The sequence below is a fragment of the Pteropus alecto genome, unplaced genomic scaffold, assembly GCF_000325575.1.
Source record: "Pteropus alecto unplaced genomic scaffold, ASM32557v1 scaffold395, whole genome shotgun sequence".
In the NCBI taxonomy this organism is placed as follows: Eukaryota; Metazoa; Chordata; class Mammalia; order Chiroptera; family Pteropodidae; genus Pteropus; species Pteropus alecto.
In genome coordinates, this window is record NW_006438643.1 from 317145 (window position 1) to 328107 (window position 10963).

Consider the following 10963-nt stretch of genomic DNA (forward strand, 5'->3'; position numbering starts at 1 on the left):
CTTAATTTCTTAATGATTCTCTTTGTTACATTACATTCTCCTTTGTCATTGCTATGGCTACTTTTATTAATGCGATTATAAACTAAGAGAGTGGAGACACTGAACCAGAGTATCAACTTGTCATCCAGCATAGGTGGCATTTAGATGGCTGCTTTAATCAAGGGTTTGGCATACTGGTGGATAATCAAAATACAGAAATTGGTCCTCGGTTCCTCAGACCAGAAGCACAGATTTATTATGCATTCCAGCATGATCAGGCTGAGAGGGACTGATCTGCAATAGCCAAACTCAGAAAACATGGATTAACTTGAGTACTGGATTCATTAATTTCCCAGAGAAATCTAACTGCTAAGTGAACTAGAATAATCCTGTTAGCTAGTTAGAACATTTTCCATCCTGCAACATGGGAGGCCAAAACAAGACCTTAAATTGTAAGGGTATGAAATAGTGGAAGCAGGAAGAGGATAATGGGCCGGATTATCCAACCTATATGCCCATTTTCCACTGTGATATTCCTCCTTACATGGGTAAGAATATATACATTCCTGGTAGGAAATTTCTTCTCCTGTTAAGTACTGAAATCCTGACTTTCCTTTATTGAGAACTGTGTCATATAACTTTAGCACTGAAGGGAACTCAAAAGCCATCGAATCAACCTGCATTTCCAATACTTAAATGTCCTCTGCTGTCTGCTGCCTACCCTTAGCTGGCCTATACTTGAAAAAGGTCAGTGACAAGGCACTCACTACCTCTCAGGTAACATATTTTTGGTAACAACTTTGACTGGTAGGAAACTTTTCTTTATACTGAGATCAAAATCCGTCTTTATGGTTTCCAATATGTGGCAGTTGGCCTCCCTTCAACAACATCTGCACAACAAAATTCCTTTATTTCTGTGATGTATATATTTTTGGAGTCTAGCTACAGCAGGACACACGGGGCTGACTTATTTTAGGATTTCTTTCTCTATCTCAGGCCAAACATTGCTGGTCTATTCAGCTATCCCTTGTGATATATTATTAAATCTTGGCCATTCTTTTGTGAATTGTTTTCATTCTTTTGTGAATTGTTTTATGCATATCCATTTTAGAAAGGAAGGTGACAAGGTGCATGGAAAAACCATGGTCTTTATAGTCAAAGACATCTGAGCTTCATTTCTGGTGAATGAAAATTCTTTCTCTTTTTTTAGGTCTGTTATGAGATTTGCATAAGAATTTTCATTTACTCATTCATTCATTCATTTGATATTTGTCGTGCTATGTGATAGAGATGGAGGGTGTATTACATGAACAGGGATGCTGCCTTCATGGAACTTCCATTAAACTAACAATTGTAATAAATTTTTAAATAAGTGCTATGATGAGAGAAATATAAGGTGCTATAGGAGGACTCAGCGGGAGCCTCTAACTCAGTAGGAGTGGTAGTAATTACAGAAGAGGTCTCTGGAGTAAAAATGATCTTTCCTCAAGTGACTTCTTAGGATGACCTGATATAATAAAAAGATTGTTATCTGAGTTTCCAGTTGACACACTAAATCCAACATATCCAAAACCTCATTCATCTTTTCTCAAGTCAAGATTGTCCTCTGTATTCACCTTAGAAACTGTTACAGCTGAAGACTTGACCCTTCACCCCCTCTACACCCCCATACATCCAATGTGTAAGCAAGACCTACAGATTTTTTTTATTAATAACTATTGTGAAATTTTCTTTTATAAACAACTCTAATAAATTTGGGACCACTCTGAGGACTTAAGAAACCCCACATGCCTGAAGGCAGAACCAAGAAGTGGAGAGAAGCCGAGTTTGAACTTTTTCTTCTGGTTAAAATGGAGCTAATTATACTGCCTACCTTGTTGGTTTGTTGTGACTTAAATGAGTGGAAACGTATAAAAGGCTCAGAATTGTGCCTGGAAAGTGAAAGCTTAATGCTTATTGTTGTTTTGTTATGATCACTTGATCCCTGCCTTCCGTCAGGCAGGAAACCAGCTCTTATCAGAGACATTTTCATTTATATGAGCTAATAAATATGCTTTTTAGCTTAACCCTAGTTTTCATATTTTATGTATGTGATTTTCTCCTGCAACTGAAAGATTCTTAATAGGCATTGCCCCATTGGCACTGGAACCCACATGGAAGTTAAGGGCAGTGTCTTCTTAGTGCAGTGCCTGGCACAGAGTAGATGTTCAATGAATATTTGGAGACTAAGCATATTTATTTCAGTGAGGTGTTAGGGACACAAGGATGAACAAGGAGCTGCCCTGAGGAGCCGTCTTACAGGTGAAACCTGTTTGTCATTCTTTGGAGTTCTGTTGTGTCCTCTCAGGGCCAAGTTATAGTAGAGACAGTGCCAGGGACCCACAATCTTTTCTGAAACCATGATAATGTTTTAACTTTTTTTAAATCGGAAGGAAAAAAAGAAATTTTAGGTAAAAGAAATGTTTTAATATATAATATTAATATAGTCATCTTTATACCGACACAGTTGTAAAACATAATTAATTATTATTATTACTGTTTTAGATAAGAAGGAGCTCATGAGGGCAAAAGTACTTAGGGTCCACAGAAGTCATAATGCAGCCCTGCTTTCTTGGTCTACCTTTTGTCTTCTTCCTCTGTGGAGTTTCCATGGTTTTACTTTTTCCTCTCACACTCATCTTCACATATTTGATCTTTCATTAGATGCTAATTTCCTCTGGTCTGACACATTATTGCTATGTTCTTTGGTTATTATTTAGAATTAACCTCAGATTTTTTTTTATTAAAAATGCACTAGATCCACTTTATGTCCTTTCCCCCATCCACCTAGCCTTACCTACCCCACCCTTGGCCCTTGGCCACTGGCCCTGTTTCCTGGCTCAGGAGCAAAGCCCTGAGAGTTGCTACATTTGTCTCATCTAATACTGCTTGTTGTGCTGACCATCTGGCAGCAAGGCCAGGCTTCGGCTTGAGCTCCATTGCCCCAGCCACTGTAGGAGCAACCTGCAGCAGTTCTAGTACTCAGGTCCAGCCAAGAAGCTGCCCAAAGGGACTGTCTCCAGATGAAGTGGTTCTATGTGGCCCATCAATCAATGTTTTCTTGAGAAGATGTAGCCAGCTTACTTATTACAACACTTCATGTTTGTTTTCCTTTCTTCTTTGCCTGCCTGCCTGCCTGCCTCCCTCCCTCCCTCCCTTCCTCCCTTCCTTCCCTCCCTATTTTTTACCTCAAGTCTCCCTTTCCTCTCAATCTTGCTTCCTTGAGATTGTATTCTCCAAGAATTGGTCACATGTAGGTTACATTTATTAAGGCCATCTCTATGCCAAGTACTGTCCTAAGCTTTTACGTTGGATTCTCATGTCAGTTTTATGAAGTAGAGATTGTTAGCATCTCATTTTATGGAAGAAGCTCATGCCTAATGTTGCTAATTATTCACTGCACTCGATTCTTGGTTTAGATAATTCCCAGTTTGAGAACATGTAAATCTTTTTTTTTTTTAAATTTTCAATTACAGTTCACATTCAATATTATATTAGTTTCAGATATACAGCATAGTAGCCAGACTGAGCCTCTAAATCTCTAAATATTTGTAATTGATATCGATGGATGGAGGACCCAATATTCCACAGCATGTTTTGTATCTCTAGGTTATAGTTTGAACTATTATGTCTTTAAAATTCCTTATAAAGTATTAGGTCACCATTTTCATCTTCTCTGTAGCAACTTTTTTTTTAATGAATGTTTTTCACTTGTCATTTATTTTTTCTAGTACCTATCCTCCTTTTTTTAAAAAAAATTAAAGTTCTGTATAATTTTTTAAACTATTATCTGTATTTCAAGGAAGTTCATTGTGGAGAATGAGCCAGGGAGGTGATCCAGACTAGCAGGAATTCTCCTTATGACACAGATTTGATCTTTTCTTTAGTAGTTAACAATACAAAGTTTCTCTTCTTCTTGAAATTACTTGCTGCAAGATAAGTGGTGTAATGGCCTGCTGAAATGTGAAAGGGTTAAAGAATAATTAAAACCTGAAACTGGACAAAGGAAGTCTATAACTTAGGCCTAGTTTCTGGAACCCCTAACCACATTCTGTTAATCATGAAACTTGTAACAATGAGCTCATACGCTAACTGCCGATTTTAGCCTGTGTAACCCTGCTTGCTTGCGTGGCATGAAAAATAATCAATTGTATATAAGCTGAAAATTACTGTTTGGCCATCGCCCATGGGAACACTGGCTATTGCCCATGGGAACATAGGCAATCACCCATAGGAACATAACATTCTAACACAAGCTTTCTGCTTCTGTACTTCCCGCTTGCACACCTGACCAGTGGGTTGACAGGTAGTGAATAGGAGAAAGATGGACCTTTGTGTTTAAGACAGAATGAGGAATGGGATTCGGGGCTTAAAAACCTTCTATCTTGGCATTTCGAGGCTGCTCCTTTGCAAGGACAGCCGCCGGCTAATAAACTGTCTCCTGGTTAAGAGCACTCAAGTTGGGTCTGGTTATTCTGGACACAACAGTGGCTGTTTGACTGTTCGATTCCTTGCTCAGCTCTGTGAGCTCTGCTCCTATACAAATCAAACTAGTTTTAAGGAAGCTCCCGCCAGCTGCCCATGGACTCTATTCTCATTGCTACACACTAAATTTTGTTGCTTCTTCAAGGTGTGCTTGCACACCTTGGAGAGGTGTTGTGTTCTGCTGACGCTGTGTGTGTTGGTCTTTGAGATTTGTGCCTGCGATCATTCTTGCTTTTATCTTCACTGCTATTGGCAGCACTCCCTGTTTGTGGCTGAGGCTTTCAGATGTTTTCTAGGTTTGTCAGAGATGGACAGAGTTCGCATTTCTGTTCCTCTTTACGACTTTACGATTTTTCCCCAAGATGACAAGAAAAATACACTTGTAGAGCAAATATGGGGCATAGTATAAATGTGTAAAATTTTCCTTCCCCTCAGTTTAAAAAAACTTAAAATTGATTTTATAGACTATATATCCAAACAGGTGTTAGAATCACCTGAATATAATACAAATATCTCTGAAAATTCAAGGAAAATATAACCTCATCCAAGGGAATACTGGAGAACATGAAGCCAGAGGACCTACATTTTCATATAGCAGTCTCATACAATTAATAGAGGATAGTAATTAATAGATAATACAGACAAATACTTATTCAAAGCATTTTATCTAGAATTTTCTAACCCTTACAATTCTAGGGGATTAAAATGTAGACTTAACTTTTTCTTAGAGTCATAACTTGAACCTACTCACTTTTTTTCATACACACACATACAGATTTCAAAACATGTCAGTAATTACCTTGGTTGAATACCAGTTTCTTGATAGACCTTTGGAATCCTCTCCATCTAGTTCTATACACATACTATATATGTCCATATATATGGAACTTTTAGAATAAAAGTTACCAGACTTGAAGTTGTACAGATTAACTTAAGAAACCTCATATAAGAATTTTACTAAAATAAGAATTGTGATTGATTCACTTTTCCTCTTGATTCTGAAGCAGTTGTCTCAAGGTAGACTTTTTAACTGGCCCAAAAGAGTCCTTTCACTCTTATTTCTCCTTCTAGAATTTATATATGAAAAAAATTGTCTGGGTATATTTTATTATAATTAGCTTTATTTTTCCCCCTGATATGTTGCTTGACTGCTTATCAAGATCATATTTATCCGTGAAAGAGAAAATTCATGGAAAAACCATTCTGAAAAGAAGTTATGACTTTATTCATGATTTAACTCTTCATGGCATTTTACTTTCCTCTGATGGAGTCCATCCTACTTTGGTATAGTTGAGAACCATAGATCCTTCTAGAACACACAAGGCTAATAGTTTAAAAAATATTTTCACAGGCAAATCACATATTAAACCAGAACTGATAAGATTTACAGTTACTCAGCTTCTTAACATATAAATCACACATTTATTCTGGCCAAAATTCCCTCTCAAAAAATAAGTTTCAAAAAAGATTTTGTTATATTTATGAATGGAAATTTTATGTTCCCAATGAACTATTTTTAAACATTTGCTTAGAAGGAAATATATTTTGGAAATGTCACATGATTTCAAGGTCAGAATATCCTCTCCTGCCCCTCACTCCTGAAAGACATTTTTTTCTTCCATGGACAGAAAGATTAAACATACACATTTCAAAAGGAATAATTCAGTTAAAAGCATTAATTTACAATCAGCACAAGAACAAGTACTTACAATTTTTTAATGTTTTAACTTGTTTCCGATCTTTTCTTTGTCATTTCTTTAGAGAGGACCAGTGAATTTAGAGAATATACATATTCTCTCTCACAACTAAAACTTTGACTTCTATCCAATATCCTTTGCAAATTTAAGGTTCTTCATTGTTTCAGATGCTCTCTATTTTAAAGTTGACACATGGAGAGACATTTTACATAAAGCAGGGATTATTATTTCTTTGATTTGTTAGAATTTGCCTTTAAAGTTTTCAGAACATTGTGTGGATCTTAGGTAGTTGATGTGCTCAGGGATCCACAAAGGGTTTAGAGGATAGAGACATTAGCCAAAGGAAAAAACAAACAAACAAAACTAAATGGTATTCTTTAGAGGAAATCCTTAAAAGATCATGTCACTACCTGGCAATCTCATGAGAGGACAAGTTTTGATACTGGGTACTTGCCGATACCTAGAACATGGTATAGACTCAACACAGTATAAAGGCCATAGTGAAAACTGTGGCCAGCATGAGATACATTTATAGAGGAGTATAAAACTGTCCTTTAACACCAAAGCAGCCTCCTATCAGTTCAGTGAACAGGATGTATATATATATAGTGTGTACTAATGGAAAGGGCCCTCTACGTGTCTAGGTAAGAATGTACACTATGATTATTGTTACCATTCAGTTTTACTCTGAGAGTTCTACCCAATGTAACAAGGCAAGAAAAAAAATATAACAATATGCGAAAAGGTGTCATTAATGTTGTTAATTTAGATAGCAAATGTAGAACAATATGAATTATATAATCCCATTAAAAACATGTAAGTATATAAAGTATATAATATATATGCAATAGAAAATTATTTACTTTTTGGTAGCGGGATTGGGAAAAGATACTCTTATATTTTTTATTTTCTATACTCCTCCAATTATTTGCTCTTAAAAGTAGGTACTAATTTTGTTAATAAAAATGGGAAAATGACCTACCTCAGGAGCCCTTCGGCTATAAGTAAAATAGCTCTTTATTTCACTCTAATCTTAAATATATATAAATACTTCACATAATTATTGTCAAAAAAAATTATTTGTTTTTTAAGCAAAGTGTATATATCTTTTTTTTCCCTCTTTGATTCCCCTACCTCCCCCAGCTTCTACCCCTGACCTATGGATGTTGCCGTTTCTCCTTAAGAACTGGATCTCTGAAGGTGAGGCGTCTCCTCCCACACGCTTGTGGCGCACACCCGGGGCCTGGCACACTCAGGACCTTCTGCATGTAAAGTAGATGTGCTAACCACTACACTATGGAGCCACCCTCAAATTGTATATATCTTTTACAGCAGAAGTATAAGCAGAAATCTTGAATTAAGAATTATATAATTTTTTAATATAAATTTTGACTTTTATTCTCTTCTTTTTCTCTCGTGACTATAGGAATATGCATAGCTTAGAAAAATTTTATTAAAAAGAGTTAAGCAATCAGCATAGAAGATAATATCACAAAGAAAAATATAGTATCCAAAGTAATAAAATTTCATGCAGCTATCAAAAATGATCACTTAAAATAATTTTAATTATATGAGAAAATTCTCAATGTAAAATGGTTAAAAATATCAGAAAACCAAATCATTTACACAGTATAATCCCAGCTATGTTTTAAAATTAAAATGTGCATAAAAGGAAAAAGAATAGCCCAAAATGTTAACAGTGATGAGAGGACAGTTCATGTATTTTCTTCTTTATACTTTGTTCTTAGTTCCCAGATCAACTTATTTTTGTGACGAGTGCATATTACTTCTGTAAATAGGAAAAAGTAAATATTAAAAAATGTTAAACAACAATATATATAAATCCAAGTAAATAAAAGTTGTCAAGCAGAATTTATCAGTGTAAAGTAGAGGTACGAAGATTAAGGCAATTCTATGCTGGCATGTGTAAAATTAAATAGACTCAACTTAGTAAAAGTGCCTCATTTGATTATTATAGAGAATGGTGTCCTAAGATGTGACTTTATTTTTTCAGCATCCAAATCAGGTATTTTCAGACTGTGCTGAGAAGGAGAAAAAAAAGCCTAAGATGGATGACCTCCCATTTCAGCCTGAGTTTCCACAGGCAGTCATTCCTTCCTTGACAAATCTTTAATAATGGAGTATTCTTAGATTCCAGCTGAGCAGGCTTCTCTCCATCTTGTCAGCGCATATTGGAAAATAAAACTGCTGGCATCCAAATTACTTATTGGAAACTAAAAGTAAATAAAAGGGTGACAGGGGGTAGGTGGGTGGTGATGGCATGCATACTAAATACTGGCTTTCAACGCGCAAATACTTAGGCTGCACAGAGTATCTATGAACCAGGGATGTTAACTGTGAACAGACAGAATCCAAAGGTAAGTATCTCCACTGGGGAAAACTAAGACAAGATAGCCACACCCTATATAATCACCAATCTCTTGTATACTCAGTGTACAGTATTTAAAGCAGAACCTCAAAAAGTAAGCTTGCTATCTTCTACTTCATTTCATTTTTATCCTTATTCTGTTAAATTAATTAAACAAGAAGGCCATTAGACTGAGGTGGCTCTAATGCCTTGGTGGCCTATGTAAGCAAACCAAAATCTAAGCCTGTAGGTGTCTCAAGGTTACAAAATTGAAAACTAAAGACAACCAATCGCAAATGGCCAATTAAGCTCGAAGCTATAGCCAATCAATAATTTCCTTACTTTGCTTCTGTACTTTTACTATATAAGTCTTTCCCTCGGTTACTGTGGGACGAGTGCCCTTAACTATTTGTATTGGGCACTGCCCCATTGGAATGGATAAATGATCAAATCCTTAAAAATTTCATCATGCTTCAGTTTATCTTTTAACACTTCTGTAAATCATTCCTCCATTGTCCTAATTCTCAGTGCTCAAACATTTGTCTCCTCCCTCTCAATCATCTCCCACATACAATTATTTGACAAACTTTGAAGAAAGTAGATAGGCTACATTTCACAAATCTAGTCCCTCCGTTCTGTTTCATTGCCAGAATCCTCATTTAGAATCTCATTGCTTCTCATATGGGCTCCTGAAATCATTTCTTAAATGTCCCTACTCAAATCTATTTGATATGCTCAGTTGGTCATAACACCATTTTTGATTTCCTCAAAAACTTGTGAGTTCCTCTTCACCAAAGGCTATTCTTGTGTGACATTTGTTATATTCTGTATAACAATGTAATTATATAATGTTAATGTAATTGTTCCATTCCCTGCTACACTGTAAACTTCTTGGGGGCAGGGATACACTGAATTTATCTTTCAGTTCTTCTCAATGCTACATGTTTATTTAGTAGCCTGTTTTATGTAATAGTAGGCCTTTGGTATACAGTTATTAACTTAGCTTCCCTCTCTTCTTACCCTAGTGCCAAGAAGCTCCTTCTAAGAGAGAGAAAGAGCTGATGCTTCTTCTCTAAACCATAAAGACCACTTCTTGAGCACCTGTTTCCCCACATATCACTAATCAGTGATGGAAATACATTAATGCACAGTCCATCCAAAATAGACTGAGGTTATCATCCCTTTTTCGTAACTGCTTGTTTGCCAGAAACTCAGTGTAACCTATCTCTCAAGGGAAGGGATGGGATCTTGATTTTTTTCCAGGTCATTGGGTTGGGAAACTCAAGGGAATACCTCAAACAGACTTATGGTTCTTTGACTTTCAAGCATATTACTCAGCCAGATCATTAAACACACTAAACCTTATGATAGTGGGGGTTTTTGTTCTGCTAAGCCTTTGCTATTAGCTACTAATATGGCTCTAGACTTCCAGAGTATATGAACAAATGAACATAGACTATTTGGTCATGATGACACCCCTTTTTTCCTTCCTGGAGGACAGACACAATAAGACCCATATGTTTGCCTAGTATTTTTCAGGTTATGCTAATGAGATGGAATCAATAGGAAAAATGGAGTTCTGATCTAGATTAAACATAAATCAACTCAAGACTTATTTGAAGATGGCAGAATATTAAAATTGTAGCTAAAACACCTGAAAACAGGAAAAAAAACCTTCAAAAATGAGGCAATAAATCTCAATACCTACAGACAAAAGTAAAAAGTAAAAATAATAATAAATTAAAGAGTTTAATACTATTAACAAGGAGTAAGGCTACATAAGTCAAACCCTACAGGAACTCCCTGCAATGTGTTGAATGCTTAGCAGATGGATTTTCTAGCACCCCTTAAAGGAGCAGCCACACAGGTCCAGCTAGAGTTATCTTCTAAATTACTGACCCCTGTTCACTGGTCACAGTTGACTGGCCTAGGACTAAACATTCCATCCAAGGTAGGTCCATCACAGTCCTTTCTCTAGACCAGTGGTTCTCAACTGGAGGTGATTTTGTCCCTAGTGGGACACTTGGTAGTGTCTGGAGGCATTTTCAAGTGTCACGACTAGCATCTAGTAGGTAGAAATCAGGGATGCTGCTAAATATCATACAAAGCACAGAAAAGCTCCCCTCAACAAAGAATTAGCCTGTCCAAAATGTTAATGGTGCCGAAGTTGCTAAACCTCACAGTTGATTGATCCCTGGTGTGAGCCTTATCCAGACTGTTCCTTATTCAAATATCTGCAGTTAAGAATTTGGTGAAAAATATTCTCTTGGCATATGATGAAAGGTGAGAATAGAGAGTTTTAAATTTTATTTATTCTTGAGTCAGAGAGAAGAACACATTGCCTAGAATTTATAACAACACTATAATGAGACAAGTTGTGATTCATATAAATTGT